General features: G+C 41.5%; 1 protein-coding gene across 3 annotated transcripts in view; it reads left to right on the forward strand.

Moving 5' to 3' along the window:
* The window catches only part of CNRIP1 (cannabinoid receptor interacting protein 1), a 1,091,934-nt gene that overhangs the window by 495,997 nt on the left and 568,945 nt on the right, over positions 1-26,992 (forward strand). Inside the window, exon 1 of one of the 3 annotated variants that reach the window (XM_050754549.1) lies at positions 20,542-20,545. The exons of the other annotated variants lie outside the window; for them this stretch is intronic. The gene's annotated coding sequence lies outside the window, so the exon portion shown is untranslated. Of the gene's footprint in view, positions 1-20,541; positions 20,546-26,992 lie in introns of those variants that run through there. 3 annotated transcript variants of the gene reach the window in all.

The raw sequence follows: 26,992 nt of genomic DNA on the forward strand, positions 1-26,992 counted from the left end.
AGGATTTTCACCATCGATGTTCATCAGGGATATTGTCTAAAATTCTCTTTTTTTGTTGTATCTCTGCCAGACTTTGGTATCAGGATGATGTTGGCCTCATAAAATGAGTTAGGGAGGATTCCCTCCTTTTCTATTGATTGGAATAGTTTCAGAAGGAATGGTATCAGCTCCTCTTTGTACCTCTGGTAGAATTTGCCTGTGAATCCATCTGGTCCTGGACTTTTTTTTGTTGGTAGGCTATTAATTATTGCCTCAATTTCAGAGCCTGTTACTGGTCTACTCAGTGATTCAACTTCTTCCTGCTTTAGTCTTGGGAGGGTGTATGTGTCCAGGAATTTATCCATTTCTTCTAGATTTTCTAGTTTATTTGTGTAGAGGTGTTTATAGTATTCTCTGATGGTAGTGTGTATTTCTGTGGGATTGGTGGTGATATCCCCTTTATCATTTTTTATTGCATTTATTTGATTCTTCTCTCTTTTCTTCTTTATTAGTCTTGCTAGTGGTCTATCAATTTTGTTGATCTTTTCAAAAAACCGGTTCCTGGATTCATTGACTTTTTGAAGGGGTTCTTGTGTCTCTATTTCCTTCAGTTCTGCTCTGATCTCAGTTATTTCTTGCCTTCTGCTAGCTTTTGAATGTGTTTGCTCTTGCTTCTCTAGTTCTTTTAATTGTGATGTTAGGGTGTTGATTTTAGATCTTTCCAGCTTTCTCTTGTGAGCATTTAGTGCTATAAATTTCCTTCTACACACTGCTTTAAGTGTGTCCCAGAGATTCTGGGACATTATGTCTTTGTTCTCATTGGTTTCAAAGAACATCTTTATTTCTGCTTTCATTTCGTTATGTACCCAGTAGTCATTCAGGAGCAGGTTTTTCAGTTTCCATGTAGTTGTGCTGTTTTGAGTGGGTTTCTTAATCCTGAGTTGTAATTTGATTGCATTGTGGTCTGAGAGACAGTTTGTTGTAATTTCTGTTCTTTTACATTTGCTGAGGAGTGCTTTACTTCCAACTATGGGGCTAATTTTGGAATAAGTGCGATGTGATGCTGAGAAGAATGTATATTCTGTTGATTTGTGGTGGAGAGTTCTGTAGATGTCTATTAGGTCTGCTTGGTGCAGAGCTGAGTTCAAGTTCTGGATATCCTTGTTAACCTTCTGTCTCATTGATCTGTCTAATATTGACAGTGGGGTGTTAAAGTCTCCCATTATTATTGTGTGGGAGTCTAAGTCTCTTTTTAGGTCTCTCAGGACTTGCTTTATGAATCTGGGTGCTCCTGTATTGGGTGCATATATATTTAGGATAGTTAGCTCTTCTTGTTGAATTGATCCCTTTACCATTATGTAATGGTCTTCTTTGTCCCTTTTGATCTTTGTTTGTTGGTTTAAAGTCTGTTTTATCAGAGACTAGGATTGCAACCCCTGCTTTTTTTTCTTTTTTTTTTTTTTGGCTTTCCATTTGCTTGGTAGATCTTCCTCCCTCCCTTTCTTTTGAGCCTATGTGTGTCTCTGCACATGAGATGGGTCTCCTGAATACAGCACACTGATGGGTCTTGACTCTTTATCCAATTTGCTAGTCTTTGTCTTTTAATTGGGGGCATTTAGGTCATTTACATTTAAGGTTAATATTGTTATGTATGAATTTGATCCTGTCATTATGATGTTAGCTGGTTATTTTGCCCATTAGTTGATGCAGTTTCTTCCTAGCATCAGTGGTCTTTACAGCTTGGCATGTCTTTGCAATGACTGATACCGGTTGTTCCTTTCCATGTTTAGTGCTTCCTTCAGGATCTCTTGTAAGGTAGGCCTGGTGGTGACACAATCTCTCAGCATTTGCTTGTCTGTAAATGATTTTATTTCTCTTTCACTTATGAAGCTTAGTTTGGCTGGATATGAAATTCTGAGTTGAAAATTCTTTTCTTTAAGAATGTTGAATATTGGCCCCCACTTTCTTCTGACTTATAGAGTTTCTGCCAAGAAATCCGCTGTTAGTCTGATGGGCTTCCCTTCGTGGGTAACATGACCTTTCTCTCTGGCTGCCCTTAGCATTTTTTCCTTCATTTCAACCTTTGCAAATCTGACAATTATATGTCTTGGGGTTGCTCTTCTTGAGGAGTATCTTTGTGGTGGTCTCTGTATTTCCTGAATTTGAATGTTGGCCTGCCTTGCTAGGTTGGGGAAGTTCTCCTGGATAATATCCTGAAGAGTATTTTCCAGCTTGGTTCCATTCTCCCCATCACTTTCAGGCACACCATTCAGGGGGTAGGCAGAGGAGGATGATCCTTGATCATCCTTCTGAACCCCAGCCCCTCAAGTTCTTCCTGTTTTCCTGCTGGATCTTCCTGTTATGAAGAAACCTTGTTCATTGGGTTAACTTATATTAAGATGTAAGTGACTGGCAGCAGCCTAATGGGAAGTGGTTATTGACTATCTGGGCTAGAAAGCGGCTCTTCAAGTCTTGCCTAGTAGTTTTCCCAACTGGTTACCACTGCTCCCCTACCGCATCCCTAGCAGGAGTGCCAGCCACTGAGATGTTCCTTTTCCAGAGTGATCTATAACTATTAGAGTTTTGCCTTCCAACCTCTGGGCAGCTTGCAGAAGAGGAAACTGGAGATCCTAAAGCAATGAGACTCTAATGATGGGATGCTGGACACTGTGTTGCTTGGGCAGGGGGCGATGAGGCTTTGGGTCAAGCGAGGATATCTACCCACTGTCAAATCCCACTGATGAGATGACTGAACTTAACCTCCCGATAAAGGTAAGTTAGCTCCCCATTCTCAACAAGCCCCGCTGTCAGGAAATCATCTCTGCAACCAGAGGTGAATACATCCTAGGCCCCATTGTTTTTATATCCGGTAGCAAATAAATAGAACAAACCCAACAACTGTTATTAGAATTTGTCAATAACCTAAAAGTCATACTGTGCCTTTTGACTCACCCATGGTCTTGGTCTTGGTTGCTAACATACCTTCTTTTTGCTGCCGGGCAAAGTAGGTGGGGTCATCTCTGCACATGTCCTTAATGGGCATTCCATACTGTGCTAAGTTCTAGACCCAACTGGGTAAAACAGTGTGGGTCAGGCCGCGAGTAGATGGGTAATGCTTAAAAGCCTGGAAGGGGTGACACATCAAAATGATGAGACAACATTTGCGGGTGGCACAGCAGACAGGACAAAAAGGATCTGAGACCCTGGCCCATGAGTAAGTGGAGGCAGTGCATGGGGTGATAGAATTGACCAGAATAGCTCTGAACCTTGAAGTCTCTAATAGCAATATCCTCTCTGGCCACAAGGTGATGACATTCCTCCAGAAAAATCTGCCCGTGCATTCAGGTGACTTTTCCTGTCCACTCCTTTCACCCTTTAAACTTAATAATTCATTCGCTCTTTAATGCTTTCTCATCTCTAATGAAAATATAGAATGCTTTAATTTTTTTGTTGCATTATATTATGTTTTTGCTTGTTAAAACAGATGGGATACTTTCAGCTTTTCTCTTAAAAAAAAATTGGTAAGTTGCCTTATTTTTATGTGACCTGAAGTGTATTGTTTTTTACTCCCCGGAGAATCAGCACCTCCTGCCATGGATATCAGTGTCGGCCAAGTGTGCTGTGCAGGCTACTTAAGCAAATGACAGCAGATTTCAATGACTTGCCCAGGACCACCTGCTGATTTTTAACTTACTGGACTACTTTTGTCATTTAAGAAGCCGAGGGGAAGAGAGCTTCAGCAGTCCTGGGCTTATTTTCGACTGAAGAGAATATGTGTGGATATGTTTAGGGGGTTGGCAGAAGAGAAAGAAGGTAGGAGAATGTGAATATTCTATCAATTCACTCTGGTATTTGCATTCAACAATTTATATTCACTAACATGTAGCTCAAACCCTTCTGGAATTCATCAAAATGAGATCACCGCATGGAACTGTTATTTGATTAAATTATGACTTGACTTGAATGAGCCATCAACTGCACCTGGAGTGCTTGGTATGATGGTAGAATTTCATGGGCCTTAAGAACAAGCTTGACCCAAGTCTCTCTGTGTGCACAGCCTTGTCCTAGGACGTTGGATGCAGAGTTGGAAAACACCAAACTAAAAGGGAACCACAGTGAACCGGCCTCACTTACCTGCTTGTCCAGGGCCTTGCTAATGTCATCCAAACTTGGGAAGACTACTTGGTCCATCTTGGCCAGAACACATGCTATCTTGTTAAATATGTTAGCCGCCAACAGGGCCTTAAAGCAGCACAGGAGAAACACGTCATTCCTGCAGTCACAATATCAATGGACATCCACTCTCTATCAGTGTGGCACGACTGCTCTTCTGACTGTGATGTACAGCACCCAGCAGAGTGCCACTCTGGGCACCAGAAAAACGCCAGCATCAGGACTGCTGACATGTGCAGAGCCCTGCTACTCCCGGGGCTTTTGGCACTGTCCTGTGATGTGGGTGAGGAAAGGAATCTCTCAGGGCATTCTGCACACAGTGAATGGACAGGTGGGATGGGAGGGATAGGGAGTTAGACCTAATAATAAGGCTGACTTGCAGGTCCTGTTCTGCCACTTAGCAACCATCATGGTCCTCAGTGGGCTCCACAATCCTCTGTTTTTTCATCTGAAAGCAGAAATAATGATAGCCCCTCTCCCACAGGGGTGCTGTGAAGATGACAGGAGAAACTAACTGCTTGTGAGAGCTGGTGAGGGCACTGTGAAAATTACGGAGTGCTCTCTGAACGTACGAGGTTGTCAGGAACCTTGGGCCAGGCCCTCTAGACTCAGATTCTAGCCCTGGGTCTGCCACTGACTCCATGAGTCCCTGGGCCTTTCATCTGGCCTCTCACAGCCTGGAGTAGAGCAGTGGTTCTCCAGCTGCGTCTGACTGAGCCTAAGGCTCGCCTGCCGGAGTAGTTCCGGCTTCTTCTGTTCCATGTCATAGACTACCATGGAATATTTTTGTTTGAAGAAAAGTCTCCATGGCATAGAGCAGAGTTAAAAATCACTTGCCTGTGTAGACTGTGTGCCCTCTAGCGGGATTCGGGGGACATTACCTTGAGGAAATCAGGAGTGGGTTAGGTGACTAGCGAGGAAAGTGGTCAGGGAAGGGAGCAGAGCAGATACAGGCTGGAGCAGAGAGAAAGCCTGTGCCTGAGGTGCCCCTCCTGAGATGCCCAGAGTGATGGAGGGGATGTCATGGATGTGACTGGGGGTGGGGCCAGATGGGAGAGGGTGGGGCCAGATGGGACAGGGCCTTGCCAGACAGAACAAGGAGTGTGTGCTTCTACTTCAGTTAACTCTTCAGAATCCTGCCAGGTAGAAATGGTACCTATTGGTGCTGATTTGCAGATGGGAAAACTGAGACACACAAAGGCTGAGTGATGTCCCTGGGGTTATAGTGCTTTTCTTTCAGAGAGCCAGGCCAAGCACACAGGTGGAGCCTCCTCAATATTGGGTCTTTCTGCTAGGTCTTACCATCGAAAGTGATGGGCAAGTTGCAGTCAGATTTCTAAAAATGAAAATATATCATTCTTTTTCTTAGGAAATTAGCATTAAAATCAGGAGTCAAGACAAAATAACTTCTACAGCACATACCAGTTACAAGACACGGAGGCTTCTGAGATCAGAGACCTTCAGTGGCCGATTACAGTCAACACCTCACAGGAACATAGGGGATGTAGGATCCCTATAGACCAGCTGGAATTCCTCCTATATTTTCTGGCTCAAAAAGAAGTCACTGCAACTGCAGAAAAGCTATTCCCTTACCTAATAATGTGCATGTCCATCAAGGACCTAAACCTAGAGAAGGCAAATGTCCTCTTTTCTCTGGAAAAGCACAAGGCTACATTTTGGACCAGACATGGCTTTCTTTCACATTGTAATGAATGAGTTTCTCATCTTACATTCTTGTAGTCTAGGATTCCGTCCCACTCACTGAAAACATTATTGTCTCGGATGCTGACCATACCTTGAAAGGTACTGACATGGATAATTTGAGTCCCAACAGATCCATTAAGAGGATGGTTGTCATGGATGTTCTGGAGAAAACCAAGCAACAATGAGAAAAGTTGAAAGTTCAGAGTTCCTACTTTGCCCATGCCTTGCAGGTTTTAGAGGTACCCACAGGAAATTTGAGAAGGTTGCCCTTAATTATCACTTTTTTAAATGCTTCTGCTAAAGGAGGACTAGACAGGTTGAACTCTCTCCATCCTTACTCACTATCATGGCCAGGGATGGGGCTAGGAAGAAGACCACAAGGATAGAAGATGCAAACTGAAATGGAAACAAATATCAAGGCATTTTTGCCTTAGCTTCGGGTGAACTCAGAGTCCAGAGCCCCAAGCCCTGCTGGGGCTGGAGCCTTCTTTAAATGATCTCTAACTCCCATCATCTTTCATGGCGTGGGGGACCCAGTGTATCAGGAGACTGTCACTCAGTATGGTTGATATGCTGGCTACTCAGGAGACAAAGCTTTATATAGTTCAGTCAGGGATACCTTTTGCTTCACTCTACATGTATTGCTAATCACTGGGCTAAATATTAGGCAGCCTGCCCAGCCACTTGATGTGCACCTGGGGAAGGACCATCTCAGGCCAAATCGTAAAATAAGTGATGAGACCTCAGTTTCTCAGTCTTCTTTTTCTGCACCTTCCCCTCTCTTTCCAAGCATTTGAGACTCCCTCTCTGCCCTCTCTGGAAACTGATATCTTCCTGATTTCCTTTCCTCTAGATTCTCCACTTTGCCTGAGAATAAAAGACCATGAACCACTTATTTGCACTTTATTTTGAAATAGATTATGCTAATTAAATGTGACTAATTATTGGATATTTGCAGTTAATAATTTCTTCTCAGTGTGGCCTACCTTGCTTGTTGAGGGAATTTTAATCATCAGAGAGTAAGTCAGAGAGAATTGGTGGGAGCAGAAACAGGACAAGGTGAGAAAGTGCACAATGAATGTTTCCCTACATTCCATCCTCAGCCTCATCTGGTCTACTGAAGGCTCCGGAACTCCCCTTCTCCCCCACCCCACAATATCCCACACAACATCCCACATGTAACGAAAGCAAACAAAGGCGAGATACATATACAAAAGAAAAGAAAACAGCTACTCTATGAATAATCATCATGATACTGCAAGGCTAATAGAGGAAATATATGAGCTGCAAATAGCAACACTATGTTATGAAACTATTAGGGTTGGTATATATTAAATATGTCTGAAACTTTCCTTCACTGGAAATTTGTAAATAAGACAAGTCTAGGAAAAGAAGACCCTAAAATATGAATATCTACGTAACCCCCAAGGATTCTGGACCTTTAAGATCTTAGTTATTACCTCCTTTGGGAGAGACTCTTTGTTCAGACGTTCCAAAACAGAGAGGCTATGTTTTTTCGAATTAATATTTGAAAATTCTAAATTCTACTTGAGTTTAATTTGAAGAGTCCATGGGGAAAAAAGAACTTTTCCATGGCTATTTTGGTTCTGAGAACATAATCACCTACATTTGAAATTAGAAAATATACTTATAAGGTGTTTCATGATGTCTCATGCCCCACGCAACAGCATGCATAGGAGAATTTTCCATGTCCCATTTATTTTCTAAATCTGGTTTGTATAGTCCTATGCCTTTCAACTATTGCCATGATAAGGGGTTCTGGGTAGTTTCCTGTGATCTGGATACCATTTAGGGAGGAAAAAAGGCAAGTTTATGTAATCACAGTTATTGCTTTTCTTTAACTACATCTGAGTATTTCTCTTTACCCTGATACCAAGGTAAACATTGGGTCCAAGGTAAACATGTCATATGAGCAAGTCTTTGTGGGCTGGTATGCCCATGACCTCAGCAACTAAGGTGAACATTGCAAACATTGATCTCACAAAATGGTTCTGATAAAAAAATCAATGAGCTCACTGTTTCTACTTCTCAATTCCCTAAAAGTGTTTTTACTAACAGTGTGGGTGATTGAGACAAACCTCATGAAACCAAAATAGACAGCCTGCACTGCACAATTAGACTGATTGAAAAGCAATCTGGTCTCGCTCTTCATCCAAACCAAAAATCATGTGGTGGGTCCTGCGCTGCCCTCTGTCTACCCACCAAGCTGACCTAATTTCACTTCTTCAAACATCCACCCTGGTGGACTTTCCGGATGTCCTGATATTTTGCTCCTGCTACATGGTTTGTTTCTCTCCTCTGACCTCTTATTTCAGGGCACGTTTTTCCATAAAGAACATTTTGACCAGCCCTGGAAGTCCTGAGACATAGGAAAATATTGCCTTTATATAATAAGTCAAGAATCAATTCAGGCCTTTTCATACATTATCTGTTTTTTGGTTTTTTTTTTGCTCAAGCTCTGACTGGTGGTGGCCCAGCTACCTGGATCAAATTCCAGAAGACCAGAACTAAACAGACACTTCTTCTGAGAACATATGCTCTGTATGGGCAAGTCTGGGCACTGGAATGACCCAGGGAGGAAAAACAGACAGCTCAGTCCTTACAGTGCTTAATAAAAATTGGCCACAGGAACGTCAAGTAATTGCATTTTGGGGGCTATACGTCACCCAGGGCTCAGATAATATCATACTCATATCTCTATTGCTCTCAGTAATTCAAAAACACCATGCACAGACCACAAACTCAATAGTTATTGAATTATTAATGAAGTTATTAAAGAAGTTGGAATCACCACAGTTCCATGCCTGTACCTTACTTTGGCTGTTTATATGTTTTATTGTGTTATATCTATTTGTACGGTTGGTCTGGTCAGGATGTTAAATTGGACATTTATGTCACTTGATTATCAATTTTGTGAGGTTAGAGACTTTGTTTTGTTCTCTGCTGTAGTTCTAGTGTCTAATATTTAAAATAGTACCTGACACAGAGTAGGTTTTGTTTTGTTTTTTGAGGTGGAGTCTCACTCTGTCACCCAGGCTGGAGTACAGTGGCCTGATGTTGGCTCACTGCAACCTTCGCCTCCCGGGCTCAAGCAATTCTCCTGCCTCAGCCTCCTGAGTAGCTGGGATTATAGGCACGCGCCACCACACCCAGCTAATTTTTTGTATCTTTAGCAGAGACAGGGTTTCACCATGTTGGCCAGGTTGGTTTCAAACTCCTGACCTCATGATCTGCCCGCCGCAGCCTCCCAAAGTGCTGGGATTACAGGCGTGAGCCACTGCACCCGACCACACAGAGTAGGTTTTTAAAAATATCTATGTTAAGTGAATAAATGAACAGATTGCACTGATGGCATACTATTCATCTCTGAATCTCCTGGAGTACTTGGCAGTGTCTGGTACATAGTCAGTGCACAGTAAATATCTGTTGAATTTAATGGCAAATAATGGAATCAAGTATGACAATATGAATGAGGAAGACAATTAAAACCTGAACAGCATAGCATGTACAGGGAAAAATGATCCTCTTTATAAACTCCAGTATGGGTCAATTGTAAGGTTGGCAGAGAGACACCATTAATATTTTTGTTCTTGGATTTGAGGGTAGGAGGTGAAGAAAAAGGAAAATGAAAGTCAGGTGTCTACAAAATTGTTTGCCATTTATCTCGCATCCTGGAACCTTTGACAAGAAAAAGACTCTTGCTGGATCCCTGGTTCTGTTCTGTGTTTGCTAAACATGCTTTGATCTTCTCCTTAATGTACTTATTGCCTGCTGTGAACCAGAAACTTCCTCATCCTTATTTCAGACTTACTAATTTCATCCTGAAATGCAGGCTTCTATATTTATCCCTGTAATAGTACTGCTATTTCCCTAGTCTTTCCACCTTTGCAGAACTCCATGGGCATCACAACCAAGGAATTATTTTTTTAATTAGTAAACGTTGCCCATGCAAAACTATATACTTGTATTTTCATATACTTGTATTTGTTTGTTTTTGTTTGTTTGTTTGTTTGTTTTTGAGATGGAGTCTCGGTCTGTTGTCTAGGCTAGAGTGAATCTCGGCTTACTGCAACCTCCACCTCCCGGGTTCAAGCAATTCTCCTGCCTCAGCCTCCCGAGTAGCTGGGATTACAGGGACGGGACCACACCTGGCTAATTTTGTATTTTTAGTAGAGACAGGGTTTCGCCACGTTTGCCAGGCTGGTCGTGAACTCCTGACCTCAGGTGATCCACCCACCTCGGCCTCCCAAAGTGCTGGGATTACAGGCGTGAGCCACTGTGCCTGGCCCATATACTTGTATTTCTTCCCTAATCTCTAAGCAAATGAAAAATGTAAGTCAGTAACCCAATCACATCATCATGGCCCACATACAAACTCTCCTTCTCATATTCTTGTTTGGTTTGGTTTGATTGTTTTTCATTAGCTCTTTCCATTCAGTCTGATACACATGAGGACGCCTGGCCTTCTTCATGCATGTGCTACTTATTTTCCATCTCTATATTCAATTATGATTATATTCATTTGTTTTCTATGGCTCTTTTCAACCCTCTCCCTCTTCTACCCTGCGGTTCTTCCTCTCTCACCTTCTTCGCCTCCTGCATTTCTATATACATCCAGGAACCCAGGACTCCTGCCTTCCAGGACACCAACTGCCCTGACCCCACTGTTAGCTCTTCTCCTTCTGGCTCAGTTTCCCTGGATGTTTCTGTGCCTTTTCTTTTGTCCTTAATACTTTCTCTAAAGCAGGAACCTCTGAGTAGGCACAGTATTTTAGCACCCATTATCTTGAGGCGTCTTGTATCTATCCTGAGCTACTTATTTTTCTCTCTATGTGCACCCAATCTTAACAGCTTGATTTACCCCACTTCTTTCTGAGGTTCATTCCAGGTAAATTGGCAGCCAGGGTTCCCAGCCCACCCCATCTTGTTAGGCAGCTGACACAGTCTTTTACAAAGCTGAATTCTCTTATTTCTAATGTTTTTATTCAGTTGAAAACTTCAAACAGCCTGATCACTTTTTTTTTTCTCTCCAAATGAAAAGCAGCCAGCCTTTGGCTCCCTTGCTTCCATGAAGGCATCCGAATAGTGTCGCACCCAAGTCAAGACTTTGGTAACATTTCAGTGATCTGCCTAACTTTCAGGAATGTGTTGATCAGCAATCTGATTGGGGCAGGATCTTGGAAGCTCTGACTCATGAGATGACACAGCCGTGCCTATTGTCTTATTGGAGTACATTCTGGGAGCTAAGGGTTGTAACCTTGGCAAAGCTGCCATTTCAGAGAAGGGAAGGAAGTGGCCCTCAGCTTGGGCAGTAGGACATGCCTAGGAGGGGTTGAGGAAGCTATCTGCTAGCATGTAATAACCCGTGAAAGAAAACTGGGAGACAGGAAGAGGGGACAAGATCCCCTTCCTTAGTTCCCTTATAACATCCCCAATATGCTATTATGAGTTAGATGTCTTGTTATCAGAGATCAGTACTCCCACTACTTAGGAGATTCTTGCCTCAAAGAAACTTTGGGTTTCCAGGAAATTGTTGCAAGATATATGTTCTCATTATAACACATGTGCATGAAGCAACTTCTGCACATACTCAGTCATGATCTACTCATTCCCCCAACAGATACTATTCACATGCAATGTTTCCCTTGCTTTCTATCATGTGTGCCTAAGGCTGCCTCCTGTACTCCACTTTTGGTGGTCAAATTTAGGCTGAGTGGATGATGCATTAATTCATTATTATCTCTTATGTAAGGGAGAATGGGGTGTGGTCACTAGCTTTCCGGATGGTGTCCAAGGATACTTGCTTTCAGGAATTCATATCCTTGTATAGGTCCCACTCACTCTGAATAGAGTTGACCTGTGCAACCAATGGGATATTGTGGAGATAATGGTATGGAACTTTCTAGGTTAGTTCATAAAAGACATTTGTGACTTCTGCCTTGTACATTCATGGATTGTTCGCTTTGGAGGAACCAGCTGCCATGTTTTAAGATGCTCAAGTAGGCTCATGGAGAGGTCTATGTAGCAAGAAACTGAAACCTTCTGCTAAGAGCAATGTGAGGAGCCATCTTGGAAGCAGATCTGCCAGCCCCTGTCAAGCCTTCAGAGGACTGCAGCCCAGGGCACCATCTTGACTAAAACCCAATGAGCTAGTCTAGCTGGAACCACCCAGCTAAGCCCTCCTGGATTCCTGACTCTCAAAAACTGGGTAATGTAATACATGTTAATTGTGTTCATGTTTTGGATAATTTATTATGCCATAAGAGAATTTATTTATTTATTTATTTATTTATTTATAATTTATTATGCTAATTTTTTAAAAACTGAGGTTAAATTCATATAAAATAAATTAACTATTTTGAGGTGACAATTCATTGGCGTTTAGCACAGTCAAAAAGTTGTGCAACCATCATGTCTGTCTAGCTCTGGAACATTTTCATCACCCCAAAAGGAAACTTGATAATCATTAAGCAGTTACTTTCATTCTTCCTTCCCTCAGACTTTGGCACACACTGATCTGCTTTCTGTCTGCATGGGTTTACCTATTCTGTGTATTTTATCAAGTGGAATCATACGATATATATCCTTTTGTGTCTGGATTTTTTACTTAACATAGTGTGTTTTCAAGGTTCATTCACATGGCAATATCAGTGCTTCATTCCACTTTATCGCTGAACACTATTGCTTTGTATGCGTATGTCATAGTTTGTTTACCCATTGATCTGTTGATGAACATTTGGATTGCTTCTACTTTTTGGCTATTGTGAATAGTGCTGCTATGAACATGTGTGTACATGTATGTATTTGGGTACTTGCTTTCAAATTTGTGTATACCCAAATTCTTTTGGGTATGCACACAGTCAGGAGAGTGGGATTTCTGGGTCCTATGGTAATTTTATGTTTAGCTTTTTGAGGAATCATCAAACCATCCTCATCAAAACTTATTTTTTTGATTATATCCATCCTAGTGGGGGTAAGATAGTACCCCATTGTGGTTTGGATTTGCATTTTCCTAATGAAGAAATAAGTTATTTAAAACTTATTCCAAATTTATGCTATGAAGGCATAAATTTGGTCCATAGGAGAAATAATACATTGAAGTGTCCCAGTCATTAACTCATTAATTAACTCACTTTTTGAACAAACATTCCTTGAGCATCTTCTACAGAATAGGTCCTGGGGGTTGTGGAGTTCTCAAAGTTGAATGAAACAAAGTCTTTTCCCCTAAAGAGACTTCTGTCAACGAGGGGAGATGAGATGTTTATCATAGCAGAGACTTGTCATCTATTCCAACTGTAAGCTGTTTTGAAACAGACATGGGGAAGCATTAGAGGACTTAACCTCACATTAAGGAAAGCAGATTTAAGACTTGCCTGGGATCCAGAAGCCAAGCTTCTGAGAGTTCGTGAACCAACATTGCCAACTTCATGATTTTGTCCAGGGCTAAACCCTCCCAGGCTGAGTAAGTGAGCACTTGCCATGGCTCCCACCCACTCCCCTTTGCCTGTCAGCACGTTTGGGCTCCCCAGGGTGGCCTGGCTTTCCCTCTCCTGGAGGACAGCCCAGTTGGCAATACAACTGCTTTGCTTGTATCCTAAGTTTAGGATTGGGGGAGTTGGTAGGAGAGAGGATTGGATTTTGTTTTGTTTTGTTTTTCTTTTTTTTTTTTGGCCTTTCAACTCTCAATTTCAAACCCCAAGCCTGGACTTTGAGTCAGGCTTCATTCATTTTGCCCCTGGCATCAATAACAGTCTTTGCCTGTGCCAAGAATGACCCTTGCCTGTTCTGGTGCTGCCACATTTCTTTACATTCCTTCGCTGAGACAGATTGGGAAGTGTAACATCTTCTCAGACTCAAGTTGAACTTGGCATTTTACTGGATTATACTGATCACCACCAGGCCTTCATTTGTTCTCTCTCTCTTTGGCTAGAGTCTACAAGTCCTACACAGCCTACCCTGTATCTTTTATGATATTATCTTCTTTTGTTTGCTGGGTTTGCTTTTTTGCCTTTCCAATGGATTCATTTCATTTTAACAAATATATCAAAGTATGTACAATGTGCCAGACACTATAATAGTATTGAGGAGACAGAAATGAACACTTTAGACCTGGTCCCTGACCTGATGCTGCTGACAGCCTACTAAGGAGCATGGCATCCATTTATTCAATTGATCATTTACCCAACAAATGTTTATTGAGTTCTTACTGTGAGCTAAGTGGAATTCTAGGTGTTAGGAACACAATGGTGAGCTACATAGATTTGATCCTTCATGTCAAGGAATTCTTAGTTTGTGGAGGAGGTAAGAACTTAGTACATAAACATGTCTGTTATCTACTCCTGCTCCATGTCTTTACTTCCTTCCATATGCAGCTTAAATTCTGTGGCCAATTACCTTCCTGTGTTATAATCACTCTCTTGAACATACCCTCCACTCCCTTGTCCCATTCTTGCTTCAGTGAACTCTCTTAATTAAACCACATCGTTGCCTGCTTGGTGGCTATGCTGAGTGGTCTAGCTTTAAATTCACATTCACTTACCTCTAGGGTGAACTTAAAACTCACAGGAAATTATACTGTATTTTTCAAGTCCAATCACACTGTTATTCTGCCAGACAACTATTGCATGTTTTTCGTCTCTCCCCAAACTTCCGATATCTCTCCCCCATCCTCATTCTCAGATGACAGTCTTGTGTGGTTTGTGGTGTTTAGCTTGATTCCTGACTTTTCAACATATTCCTTGTATTGCAGGGGGCAGAAGTCTCAAAACTCTATTTTCCAAACTGTTGTCAGCTGCTTTCCAGTTAGCATCTGCCAAGGAGACCCTGACACAGATTAGAAAGCAGGAGGAGGAGAGAAATCATTCTTATTCTGGATTTGACAATGGCAGCTGCCTGCAGGCAACTGCAGCTTCCAGCCACACCAGCATTTCCAGCACCTGCAGAGGAGGTAGCTCCTGCTCAGCATTGGCAGCAGTTCAGCCTGCAAGTTGCTGGTCCCCTTACAGGTCCCTTCTCTCCCATTGTCTTCTTCAGTCCTTCCAGCCTTTTGCACCCAATTCCTTCCATTAAAATTCTCTCTGTTTGAGAATGTTTCATGTTTTCCAAATTGGTCACTGATTGATAAAACTTGTTCCTTATTTCATTGAGAATATGGAAGCTATCTGAAAACAACTTCCATATCCTCCTACCACTATGTCTACCCACCTTCCAGCATCTGTGTGTATAAACTCTAGCTTCTCTCTTATTTCTTAGGACTGGCTGTCTGCGTTCCTAGCCCAGTTTCCACCTCTGCATTGATCCTAGACCTTATTGCTTCTGACTCACGCATTTCTATCATCATCAATTTCTCTTCCCTGCATTGCCTATTTTTTTGCTTGTTTTCCAGATCATTCCTGTGAGCAAAAATGTATGCGTTTTGCCTTCCACATTCAAACAAAATAAAATGACAATAATGATAGAAATAAAACAGAAAAAAATTCCTCTCCTTTCTGCACTTCCCACCCTAAGTACTACCCTCCTTTCTGTTCTTCCATTAGCAGCAGAATCCCTTGAAAGAGTGGTTCATACTGTCTCCTCCTGATTTCCCTTGAACCTACTCCAATCAGGCTTAAGCTCGAACAGTCCACTGAAACTGCCTTAAATACATCTAATGACCTCCACAATACTAAATGCAATGGTCAATTCTCAGCCCCACTCTTCCTTGACCAACCAGCAGTCTTTGACACAGCTGAGTACCCTCCAACCCTTCAATGGGCCTCCAGAACACCACACGTGTGTGGCTTTGCTCTATCCTTCTGACCACTCCTTCTGCTTTGCATCTTCCCAATCCCAAGTTAAGAAGTGTCCTCAACCTTAGCTCCTGGGCCTTTCCTCTCTTCTGTCTCTATTTAGCTCATTTCGTGATTGCATTCAGTGTCATGGTTTTAAATATAATCTCTATGCTGACAACTTCCAATATACATTTCCAGCCCAGGTCTCTTTCTTGAGCTCTAGACTCATATGTCTAACGTTCTCCTTGATGTCTAATGATCTATAAATCAGCCTGTTCAAAAGTGATCTCCAATTGTTCCACCCCCCCCCACAAACCTGCTGCATCACAGGCAGCAGGTCTTTCTTATCTCAGGGAATGGAAGCACTATGACGTTGGAACCATCTCCACTCTGTTTCCCACCTGATTTGGCTGTGTCCCCACCCAAATCTCACCTTGAACTGTAATAACGGTGGGGCCAGGTGGAGATTATTGAATCCTGGGGGCGGTTTCCCCCATACTTTTCTTGTGATAATGAATAAGTCTCACGAGGTCTGGTGGTTTTATAAATGGGAGTTCCCCTGCACAAGCCCTCTTGCCTGCCACCATGTAAGGCATGCCTTTGCTCTTTCTTCTTCTGCCATGATTGTGAGGCCTCCCCAGCCATGTGGAACTGTGAGTCGGTTAAACCTCTTTCCTTTATAAATTACCCGTCTCGGGTATGTCTTTATTAGCAGTGTGAGAACAGACTAACACACCACCCATATCCACGGTATCAGGAGATCTCCCCAGCCCTACCTTCAAAATATATACAGGATTAAATAACTTCTCATCAACTCTACTGCTTCTACCCTTATTTAATCCACCCCCATCTCTTACCCAGAATATTTTGAAAGTCTCTTAACAGGTGTTTGCCAGAGTGCCCTTTTTAAACTGTAAGGCAGATCATGTCACTCCCCTGATTCAAACCCAGCTTAGCTTCCCATCTCACTCAGCAGAAAAGCCACATGAGCCACATGGCCTACCAGGTCCCACACCCACAGAGTCAGGCCTCCACTTCCTCTGCCTTCACCACCTGCTACTTCTCCTCTGCACCCTCAGCTCCTGTTATCCTGGCTTCTTTGCTATTCTTTACCTGGGGCTTTTGCATGTTCTGTTCAACCCATCAGAATAGTTCCCCTCAGGAATTCTTTTCCTTCTTCTCTACTGTTCTTTTAGGTCTTTATAAAAATGTAACTTCAATTAGGCCTCCCGGGGGGGCCCTATCGAAAACTGCAAATGGCATCCTTAACCCTGACATCTCTATCCCTGTTCCCTGCTTTGTTTTTCTCTCGCACACCGAATGTAACCTAACATACTATGTGTTTTACCTACGGATTCCTTTGCTTATACTCTTGCCTTTCACTGGGATGTAAGCTCATGAAGATAGGGGCTTTGTCTACTCAGCTTCCTGCTTTAGCCCTAGCCCATAACACCATGCAGAGCACCTAAGAGAAATTCAATAATTGTGAATGAAGGAGCAAATAATTAAAAGGTGCCTCAAGCAAAAGAAGAGTGTCATGAGAGAGAATAGCAATCAGGACCCACTTTAGATATGGTGGGTGTGGGGGAGATGGGAGGAGCCAGGCCCTCTGGCAAGTGGATTTTAAGATAAGACCTTAGGAGTGTGGGTTGGGGAATAAAAAGTAGCTTGATCCACTGCTTTGGTTTGCTGGGCAATGAGAGGTTTCCCAGGATGTAGGACTTTCAACGCTAAAAGGAAAGTGCCAGGCAAACCAGGATGAATTGGTGACTTTAGGAGAAGGGGAAGAGAATGTCCCTGGTGGAGGGTGGGACAAGTTCAAGTACTCTGCTGGAAAAGCCTTGGGCCAGGCTAGGCAGAGCCCTGTAGGGTGCGGCAGCAGTGTTTTCTATCACCTGTGCAATGGGAGGTCACCAGAGGATTTTTGTAGAACCCTTTCTAGCTCTCATGTGGAGGATGGGTTGGAGCCCAGTAAGAGAGAAGCGTGGGGACCTGTTTTCTCCAGGGGAGGAAGGTCGTGAAAGGTGGTTTGGGTTCTGTGAAGACCTAGTCAGATTCACCCTAGGGGATTCGGAGGGGGCCAAGGTCGAGTTATTGCTTCCTCATCTCTGGGTGCTGGGAAGAGTGGGCAGGCTCTGAATCTACCTATTATAATTTTGTTTAATACCAGCACTTACTGCAAATTGCAAAGTAGGTGAGATTGGAGTGGTTTTTTGATAAAGAGAGAGCTTGTCAAGGGGACTTTCTGAGCCATTTTCCACATCAACTCAATAGAGGTGTTAATCCTCAATCTGGATAACAGAATAATTCAACTACCGACTTTGGCTTTAAACTCCACTGCAGATTAACCAACTGTCAAGGACCTCAGCTGCCAGCAGACAGGCCTTGATGACGAAGAATGTCAGACACCCACGGCAGGCACCGCGGACGCTCCAGGCCTGACTCCTCCCCGTGGAAGGCACGGGGCAGTGCTGGTGAACTTCTGGATGGCCCTGGGTAGTTGATTGCTGGCTGCTACCATATCCCAACAGGGCAGGAAGAAACCTGTTTTGTGCCAGATGACAGGGTGGGATTTCCTGGTTTTGACTCTTTAAGACATAAATTGTGATCTAGAAAGAGACTGGCCTGCACAGGAGCATCATCAAAACAGTTTTGTTCTTCTAAAAATAAATTTTAAACAGAATGGCAAAATTATTAAGCATCTTGAAAATTGAGTTGACTTTAGTGCTCTCACATGCTATGATTATTTTTGCATAATGTCTCCTGTTATTTTCCTATGCAAATTTATCTATTAACATAGTTTCTATAAGTGAAAGTATATCCTTATTTCTTTTATTATGTATTTCTATTACTCATTCACATTCTGATAGAAAATAGGGTTACTTTTTCTAATTATACACATAACTTTGCAAAGAACATCTTTGTGTGAAAACAATGTTATTGTTTTGAATTATTTCCTTAAGATTAACTCTTAGAAGTAAATCTAAGTCCAACTTTTTAAACACAATATAATACATGTATATCATCACTGCCACATTGCTTTCTAAAGTATTAAATTTAACTTCTTGTAGTATGAGTATGTAAATTTTGTAATAACAATTTCTTTTATTTTTCAGTTTTGTAATTTAGTAGTTATGACATCACATCTCATCTTTGTTTCAATTTTATTTCCTTGATTACTGATGAGATCAAGTATTTTTTCATAAAATCCCTGTCTTCTGTTCTTTATTTCTTCCTTTCCTGTCTAGTGCAATTTGCAATTCTTGTATGAGCCTCCTCTTCTTTCCGATGGGTCTACCAGAAGTTTTACCTAGTAGGATTATTGAAGGCATTGATTACTCAGAACAATGCTGGTGAGTAGTCATGGGCTTGAGTTTGATGTCATTAACTGCCTGGCTTTGAATGCTGACTCTGACATTTGAATGCTAATGAAACATAGAAACGTCATTTTGCCAAGAGCAGGTGGGATTGGAGACACCACTGTGGCTGTCTTTGGAAAATGCCACCTGTCACATTAATCATTTTCTTTTTTCTTTTCTTTTTAAAAATAGACACGCAGTCTCACTATGTTGCTCAGCTTGGTCTCAAATTCCTGAGCTCAAACAATCCTCCCACCTTGGCCTCCCAAAGTGCTGAGATTACAGGCGTGAGCCACCACACCAGGCCTATAACTGTAGCTTTTGAATATTATTTTTCTCTCCCTTTTTCTTATTTTTCAAATTTGTCTTGTTTATTCTTGCTCATTTATTTTTCCATATGAATTTTAGAACCGTCTTATCAAGGGCTTTTGACTGGCAATGCGTTAGACTTATTAACTAAATTGGGGGATAACCAACAAATCATTTTCTATTTGTAAATTTGCCAAGCCTTTTCTTTCTCTTTGTTTCTGCTTACCGTCCCTTAACTGTAGCACGCCATTCCCAAAGCAGCCACAAGGTGGGTGTAGGAGCAAGGAAGGTGAACCTCAGGCCCTTTTTGGTGTTTCTTGAGACCTGGCACGAGATACAAGGGTGAGTTTGCTAGACAGAATGAGGCTGCAATTATCTACACTTATTTGGCCTAGCTTACAGACATTTCATTTTCATTTTCTTTGGATAAATGAAGCGCAATCGTTCCCCATTTTATTATTTATTTATTTATTTATTTATTTATTTGTTTGTTTATGAGATGAAGTCTTGCTCTGTCGCCCAGGCTGGAGTGCAGTGGTGCAATCTTGGCTCACTGCAACCTCTGCCTTCTGGGTTCAAGCAATTCTCCCACCTCAGCCTCCCGAGTAGCTGGGATTACAGGGGTGCACTACCATGCCTGGCTAATTTTTGTAGTTTTTGATAGAGATGGGGTTTTACCATATTGGCCAGGCTGGTCTCGAAATCCTGACCTCAAGTGATCCACCCGTCTCAGCCTCCCAGAGTGTTGGGATTATAGGAATGAGCCACTGTGCCCAGCCTCTTTCTTTTATAGATGACAAAGTAAAGCCCTCAGAAGAGAGACAATCTGTCTACAAGGAGGACACAGAGCCCATGTCCTCTTGTATCAAGGTTACTCTTTTCTACACTATCCAAAAAGAATAAAAAACAAGTGGAAATGAAATCTAAAGCAATGGCTGGAAAATGGGTGCAAGACCATCATCCCCATGTTCAGAATCCTGGCCTTAGCCTCCACGTGCCTCTCAGCTCTGTGTAGGTAGTCACCAAGCCGGGCCATTGTCCTTCATGGTATATCTCACATCTATCTTTCCTCTCCTCACAATATCATCTCCATCTCACCTCTGACTGGTATCCAGGACCCCAGTTTTCCCCTCCAGCCCATCCCCTTCACTAGGGTAAAAATTTTCATTAGTCAGAGGTGGGAAAATGGGGACAAACAAGGTTATTGTTTCCGGAATGAGATGCCTGGGGTTGAGCTAGCTGATGGGCCTTCAGAAGCAGGCTGGGCCTTCTGGGAACATTTTAGTGGGTCGATGGAAGAGATGTCAAGGGCATGCCCACCGCACCACTCCTGGCTCCTACTGGGACACCCACAAGGAGCCTCCTGAAATTTCTCCAAGGGGCTGGGAATTATTGTCTGTTGACTCCAGGGCACGGTCAGAGCAGGCAAGCAAGTTGGGGACAATCACCAGGCAGCTCCCGGCAGCGGCAGGCAGCACAGGGCAGCCTCTCTGGTGCCTATCTCGGAAAGCCTGCTGAAGAATGAGCAGCCACACTGGGGCTTGCTTTCCAAAATGACTGTTGCTGAGTCACTGTGGCAATGTGACCCTGGGCCACGCCTCTTGGCACCTGCTATTTTACTTCTGATAGCTTGAAGAAGAGAAATTAGAAGCCTCAGTGTTGCCTTATAAGGCAAATAGGGGCAATTCTTTGGGAAGGAAGGGCTGTGACTCAGGGAGGCCTTCAGAGGGGAGGGAGAAGTGGCTGCTCACAGATCAGAGGTTTGCATACACACACACACACGTGCTCACGCATGAGCAGGGGACAAGCTTCCTTCACCCATTCTACATACATGTACACACTCTTTTGTCTTTTGTGAATTCTTCTCCTTTTAAACACACAGAGCCTGGATTCACCTATACCAGTATGGTGGTGTGGAATAGCTGGGGGGATGTTTATTCCCCCCCTTCAGTAAGCAGCTCTGCATAAATTGTGCCTTGAGGAAGAAGACCTCAGATCTGAGGTTAGAAGGCCGCTGCTTGTGATGCGCTGAAGCTCAGAGGTCACCCCTCATCCGATTCTCCACACCATCCCTCAGGAAACCACCTCAGTGATCCAAAATAGGGACTTAGGTGTATGACTGAAGAGGTCCTGGACCTCCAGAGGTACAATTACCTGCTCCTTAGAAGCACTCCAGAGTTTATCAAAGCCTACTTCAGCTGGGGAAAGCTCTGGGCCTCCCCTCAGCAGCCACCCATGATGTCTGGTTGCTTGAGAAGCACCATGGTTGCTTCTCTAAGTCCCCTGCCAGCCCCACCTGCAGGAGCTGGGATTGGGATGGGTAAAGTTTCCACAGCTACTTTCTTAGTGTAGGAATCACTCCAAGGCCCTGCGCACTACGTACTTGACACCTTTCATCTCAAATACTCCCTTTGCCTCTGTCTGGCTTGATTCAGTGTCTGGTCCATACCCTGTTTTCCAGGTCTATTCACTTAAGGCATACATCTGAGTCACCTGCCTCCCTCATGTCTAATACCGCCCTCCTTATGAGCAGCTATCCCAGGACAACAGAGGGGAAGGCGATGATGAGATAGACCATTCCGTCGCACCCTCAACCCCAAGCTACTAAGGCCATCAGGTTAGCCTCCTCCATCAGGAGAGGAAAATGACCTTGGATAGAATATTAAATATGAGTTGTGCATTAAAAAAGAGAATCAGAGAGGCTATGTAGTTTATTGAAGGCCACATAGCTATTGTTTCTGTGCCTCCTTTCAAACCAAATAATCATGAGTCACAATTTATTGACTGTTTCCTATGAATCTAACCCCATGCTAGCTTCTTTTGTCATCTCATTTAATTCTCATTACTATGGTTATTAGTTTAAGTGTGAGGAAACTTAGACTCATAAATTTTGCAGCTTACTCAAATTCTGATTCAATAGGGAGTCATTCTAACAGTTGTTAGAATTATGGAATTAGAGTTAAAGTTAGTATTATGAAATTAAAATATTAGATTTTATTTAAAATCAAAGTTAGTATTATGAAATTAAAATATTACATTAGAAAACTCAGAACTTAAGTTTGACAGCTGCTCTGTATCTTGCATTTGGGAATTCAGATCTCATTCAAAAAAAATTTTTTTTTGAGAAGGTGAAAGCTAGAATGCATTAGTAAATGCCTGCCTTTGCTGGGCCCCCATACCACCCCTTTCTCCTCTACAACCACTCTGCACACACACACACGCACACGCACCCCGCAGGTTTTCAACGTCAACTGCCATAGAGAAAAACATTCTCGGGGGGCCAGTAACAGTCCCAACTTGTTCTCATATCAATGATGTCACCTGACCAAGAAGTCTACTCCAATTTGCTCACTGAATTAAATCAAAAACTGAGCAGCAGAGGTAGTTAGCTTCTGTTAGGGTATTTAATTTCAGAAACTAAACAGCCTGCTGGTAAATTTAATGTCATTACTTCTCATTACTTAGTTAAGAAAGATAAGTGCTGGAATAATCACTAAGTAGAGGCTTTTATTGTTCAAAGTAAAAATGCAATTTTGATCAAATAAAGTAACATTCTGGCTGGGTGCAGTGGCTCACGCCTGTAATCCCAGAACTTTGGGAGGCTGAGGTGGTCTAATTGCTTGAGACCAGGAATTTGAGACCAGCCTGGCCAGCATGGTGAAGCCCTGTCTCTACTAAAAATACAAAAATTATCTGGACGTGGTGGTGCAGCCACTCGGGAGGCTGAGGCGTGAGAATCACTTGAATGTGGCAGGCAGAGGTTGCAGTGAGCCAAGATTACACCACTGCACTCCAGCCGGGCGACAGAGCAAGACACTCTTAAAAAATAATAATAATAACATTCCTTTTTAATGGTCTCATTTGCTAGGAACAATGTATTAGAAAAAATAATACATAAAGTAGAATATATTGTACATTTTGTAAACAAATGGGCACCAGTTCCATAACAATTATGTATCATTTATTTTTATTTTGACACAGTTACAAAGTTATACAAAAGTTGCAAGTAGAAGAGCTTTATTTTCCTTACTCATTTGAGTATAAATTGGCATCTTGACATCCATTATTCCTGAATATTTTTAATTTTTATGAATACATAATATTTGTATATATTTATGAGGAAGATGTGATATTTTGACACATATATGCAATGTGTAATGTTTGAATCAGGGTAACTGGGATATCCATTACCTCAAGAATTTATTATTTCTCTATATTGGGAACATTCCAAATCCATTCCTCTAGTTATTTCAAAATATACAATAAATTATTGTTAACTGTACCTTAATATGCTATTGAACACTAGATCTTATTTCTACTATTTGACTGCATTTTTGTTCTATTACTGGACCCCTTTTTATCTTCACCTGTCCACTACCCTTCCCAGCCTCTGGTAACCATCATTCTACTCCCTACTTCCACAAGATCAATTTTTTTTTTTAGATCCTAACTATGAGTGAGAACATGTGATATTTCTGTCTATGTCTGGCTTATTTTACTAACATGATGTCCTCCTGTTCCATTCATTTTGTTACAAATAACAGGATTTCATTCCTTTTTATGGTGGAATAATATTCCATTGGGTATATGTGCTACATTTTCTTGATCCATTCATCCACTGATGCACCCTTAGATTAACTCCATACCTTGACTATTGTGAATAGTGCTACAATAAACATGGGAGTGCAGATATCTCTTCAGTATACTGATTTCATTTCTTTTCAATATGTACCCAACAGTGGGACTGTTGGATCATATGGGAGCTCTCATTTTAGTTTCTTGAGGAACAGCCATACTGTTTCTATACTGTATTAATTTACATTCCCACCAACAGTGTATAAGTATTACCATTTCTTGGCATCCTTGTCAGAATCTTTATTTATTTATTTTTTATAAAAGACATTTTAACTGGAGTGAGATTATATCTCACGTGGTTTTGATTTGTATTTTTCTGATGATTAGTGATGTTAAGCATTTTTTCATATACCCGTTGGCCATTTGTAAGTCCTCTTTTAAGAAATGTCTATTCAGATATTTTGCCTGTTTTTAATCAGATTATTTTATTTTTTGCTATGGAGTTGTTTGGGTTTCTTGTATATCTGGTTATTAATCCCTTGTCAGTTAAATAGTTTGCAAATATTTTCTTCCATTCTGTAGGCTGCTTCTTTGTTGATTGTTTCTTTTGCTGTACAGAAACTTTTTAGCTTGTTGTGATCCCATTTGTCCACTTTTTGCTTTAGTTGCCTGTGCTTTTGAGATCTTACTCAAAAAATCGTTGCCCAGATCAATGTCCTGAAGTATTTCCCCGATGTTTCCTTCTAGTAGTTTCATAGTTTCAGGTCTTACATTTAAGTATTTAATCCATTTTGGTTTGACTTTCATACATAGTAAGAGGTAAGAATCTAGTTTCATTCTTCTGGACATTGATATCCAATTTTCCCAATACTATTGCAGAAGAGACTCTCCTTTCCCCAATGTATGTTCTTGGTGCCTTCATCAAAAACAAACTTGTTAGTTTGTTTGTAAATGTGTAGATTATTTCTGGATTCTCTGTTCTGTTCAGTTGGTCTATTGTCTGGTTTTATGCCAGTACCATGCTGGTTTTGTTACTGTAGCTTTGTAGCATAATTTGAAGTCAGGTAATGTGATGCCTCCAGCTTTGTTCTTTTTGCTCAGGATTACTTTGTCTACTCAGGGTCTTTTGTAGTTCCATACAAATTTTAGGATTTTTTTTCTATTTCCATAAAGAATGTCATTGGCATTTTGATAGGGATTGTGTTGAATCTGCAGATCACTTTTGGTAGTATGGACATTTTAACAATATGGATTTTTCTAATCCATGAACATGGGGGCTATCTTTCTGTTTTTGTGTGTCCTTTTTAATAACTTTCATCAATGTTTTACAGTTTTTGTTGTAGAGATCTTTCACTGCTTTGGTTAAGTTTATTTCTAGGTTTGTTGTTTTTTTGGCAGCTATTGTTAATAGGATTGCTTTCTTGGTTTCTTTTTCAAATTGTTTGCTGTTGGCATATATAAATGCTATTGATGTTTTGTCTGTTGTTTTTGTATCCTGCAGCTTTACTGAATTTGTTTATCAGTTCTAATGGATTTTTTAGCTGAGTCTTCAGGTTTTTCTAAATGTAAGATTATATCATGTGCAAACAAGAACAATTTGACTTCTTCTTTCCTAATTTGGATACCCTTTATTTCGTTTTCTTGTTTAATTGCTCTGACTAGGGCTCTCCATACTATGTTCAAGAAAAGTGGTAAAAGTGGGCATCCTTGTCTTGTCTAGATCTTAAAGGAAAATATTTCAGTTTTCTCCATTAAGTATGACACTAGCTGTGGGTTTCTTGTATATGGCCTTTATAATGTTGAGGTATGTTATTTTATACCCAGTTTCTTGAGATGATTTTTATCATGAAGGGATGCTGAATTTTATTAAATGCCATCTTGACATCTATTAAAATGATCATGTAGTTTTTGTCCTTCATTCTGTTAATATAATATATCATGTTTACTGATTTGCACATGTTGAACCATCTTTACATTCCAACTTTTTATTGTGCTGTTGAATTTGATTCCCTAGTATTTTATTGAAGATTTTTACATCTATGTTTATCAGAGATATTGACATTGAATTTGATTTCCTACTATTTTATTGAGGATTTTTATATCTATGTTCATCAGAGATATTGACATATAGTTTTCTTTTTTTTGTTGTTGTATCTTTGTGTGGTTTTGGTATCAGGGTAATGCTGGCCTCACAGACTGAATTTGGAAGTATTCTCCCCTCCTTGGTTTTTTGGGAATTGTTTGAGTAGGTTTGTTATTAGTTCTTTAAATATTTGGTAGAATTCAGCAGTGAATCCATCCGGTCCCAGGTTTTTCTTTGATGGGAGACTTTTTATTACTGTTTCTAGCTCTTTACTTGTTATTGTTTTTTTTTTTTTTTTTTTTTTTTTTTTTTTTTTGCTCATCATCATTGGCCATCAGAGAAATGCAAATCAAAACCACAATGAGATACCATCTCACACCAGTTAGAATGGCGATCATTAAAAAGTCAGGAAACAACAGGTGCTGGAGAGGATGTGGAGAAATAGGAACACTTTTACACTGTTGGTGGGATTGTAAACTAGTTCAACCATTATGGAAAACACTATGGCGATTCCTCAAGGATCTAGAACTAGATGTACCATATGACCCAGCCATCCCATTACTGGGTATATACCCAAAGGATTATAAATTATGCTGCTATAAAGACACATGCACACGTATGTTTATTGCGGCACTATTCACAATAGCAAAGACTTGGAATCAACCCAAATGTCCATCAGTGACAGATTGGATTAAGAAAATGTGGCACATATACACCATGGAATACTATGCAGCCATCAAAAAGGATGAGTTTGCGTCCTTTGTAGGGACATGGATGCAGCTGGAAACCATCATTCTTAGCAAACTATCACAAGAACAGAAAACCAAACACCGCATGTTCTCACTCATAGGTGGGAACTGAACAATGAGATCACTCGGACTCAGGAAGGGGAACATCACACACCGGGGCCTATCATGGGGAGGGGGGAGGGGGGAGGGGGGGAGGGGGGAGGGATTGCATTGGGAGTTATACCTGATGTAAATGACGAGTTGATGGGTGCAGCACACCAACAAGGCACA

This window comes from Macaca thibetana, chromosome 13 (assembly GCF_024542745.1).
Source record: "Macaca thibetana thibetana isolate TM-01 chromosome 13, ASM2454274v1, whole genome shotgun sequence".
Taxonomy (NCBI): domain Eukaryota; kingdom Metazoa; phylum Chordata; class Mammalia; order Primates; family Cercopithecidae; genus Macaca; species Macaca thibetana.